The sequence below is a fragment of the Microtus ochrogaster genome, chromosome 19, assembly GCF_000317375.1.
Source record: "Microtus ochrogaster isolate Prairie Vole_2 chromosome 19, MicOch1.0, whole genome shotgun sequence".
NCBI classification, from domain to species: Eukaryota; Metazoa; Chordata; class Mammalia; order Rodentia; family Cricetidae; genus Microtus; species Microtus ochrogaster.
The window spans coordinates 51275114-51277557 of record NC_022021.1 but is presented as its reverse complement, the minus strand read 5'-3'; positions in this window follow the sequence as shown (position 1 = coordinate 51277557).

Genomic DNA, 2444 nt, shown 5'->3' with positions numbered 1-2444 from the left:
TTTGAGCACCTGAGGAGTGCTCACCTGGACCTTGTCACATGAAGGGTGGAATTCACTGTTCAATGGGGCTTATTGAGCCCACCAGGAAGATGGAGTCCTGTTCCAAAACCTTAGTTGCTATGCTGGTGTGTGCTTTCAAAAGTTTATGCTGCCCCCATGTTCCAATAGCTGAAACAAAAGACCACATGGGCATGACCTTAGGTGGATGAGGGAGAGATGGTGAGGCCATGGGTGCCTTCCTAAACTGAGGGTCAATGTATTTAGAAACCACCAGTGGGGGTTGGAGATAGGAATTAGTGCACACTCACTACAAATTCCACCCCAGAGTTGCTGAAGAAAGGTCCAGGGATGCCTGACTTTCTCTGTGACAAGTCTGGGAAAGGAAGTACAGCACAAGTCACTTAGGGCGATGGTGCTGGGATTCAACAGGCAGGACTGACTGGGGTATTGCTCCTGTGAGCATTCTGTTACTAGCAAATTTAGGGCTTTGAGCCTGTGAAGAAGGGGATGCAAAAGGAGGAATTTTATGTTCCCTTTTGTTTTGGTTAATTTTCTCTTAGATGTTACAAAAACCTTTTAGGAGCAGCTTGAGGAAAGAAGCATTTGTTTTGAATCACAGCTTGAAGGAACAGCCTATCATACAGAGATGAAGCAGCAGCAGCTTAAGTGAGCTTGTCACATTGTATCTACACTGTCTGAGCAGACAGAGGAAATTGGTTACATTGTATCTACACCTTCTTAGTAGCCTGAGAAAGCTGGAAACATTGTATCTAACTAACTAGCTCCCGCTGGAGAAAGCTGGTAACATTGTATCTTCTTAGCTGGAGAAAGTTGATCACATTGTATCTACACTGTCTGAGTAAACAGAGAGGTGAATGTTGATCCTCAGCTTACTTTCTCCTTTTCATGTAGTTTGTAAACACTTACGGTAAGTCTTCCCTCTTCAGTTACAATTCTCCTGAATCACTCTCACAGACATAACTAGGAGGTGTTTTTTCCACGGTAAATGTCATTCCCGTCAATGTGACAATGCGTTTGCTCCCTTTCTTCTTTCTATCTTTACATTCTTCCTTTCACTTTTCAATTCATCCATTTACCCACACCCGCCCCCCCACCCACCCACCCATTGATCCACCTATACATCTACCTTAGGTAGGGTTTCTATTGTTCCCATGAAACACCATGGCCAGAAGCAACTTGGAGAGGAAACAGTTTATTTCATTTTACAGTTGTACACCATAGTCCTTCATGGAAGGAAGTCATGGTAGGAACTCAAATAGAGCAGGGACCTAGAGGCAGTAACAGAAGCCCAGATCACAGGGAATGCTTCTTACTGGCTTCCTCTTCTTGACTTTCTCCCCTGCTTTCTTATACATTCCAGGATCAACAGCTCAGGAATGGTTCCACTCACAGCCAGCTGGGCTCTCACACATCAGTCAGTAATCAAGAAAAGCACTACGGATCCAAGCTTATGGAAGCGTTTTATCAATCAAGATTTCTCTTCCCAGATATTTCTAGGTTTGTTTCGTTGGCAAAAATTAAACAGTACAATTAATTGACTTGACCCTTTGCTAACATAGTACTAATCACTTATTAGTCCATAACCTTTCCTGGCCTGTTCATCCCCAAGATCCCATGTTAGTATTAATATCACAATGTAAAACAAGGACAATGCTAAAATTTTATGTTCTTTAAAAATTAGATTTCTTTAAAACATGCAAAGCCTCTTTATTGCCCAAAGTTTCTCTGAATTACCAAAAACATTTCTAAAATCCCCAAATCCCTGTAAAATTTCAAAATCTCTTAACTGTGGGTTCCTGTAAAATAATACATGCATACACACGTGTGCACACACCCCCCACATATATTTAAAATACTTCCTTACAATGGGTGCGGTGGCATGCATCATTAATCCCAGTACTTGGGAAGCAGAGGCAGGTGGATTTCTGTGAGTTCAAGGCCAGCCTGATCTACAGAGTGAGTTCTAGGATAGCCAAGGCTTTTGCATAGAAAAACCCTGTTTCACAAAAACAAAAAAATAAAATGAAAATTAATTTTTTTTTTTTACTCCAAGAAGGAAAAATCAGGGTGCAGCCACAGTTTGAACAAAGCAAAACCCAACTCCAACAGTGTGAATAACTCAATATCCAGTGTCTGGGATTTGCTTGTGATCTTCACGGCTCCAGAGGCCTTGAACAGTCACATTTTCCTGGCTCTGCCATGCATACCACATGCAGCTTGTCTTCCTGACTGTCTGGCTTCACCACACAGTTGCTACTGTCCTTGCTGGTTGCCCCATGCTACTGGCATCTCAAAAATGGTTGGTCCATCCTGTAACTGAGCTACACTTTTGCCAGTAGCTTCTCCTGGCTTCTCTCTAGGGTCTCTGACTCTGCAGGGTGGTAAAGCCTCAGCTTTAATATCCCCTAAGTCTAAAGCTTCAT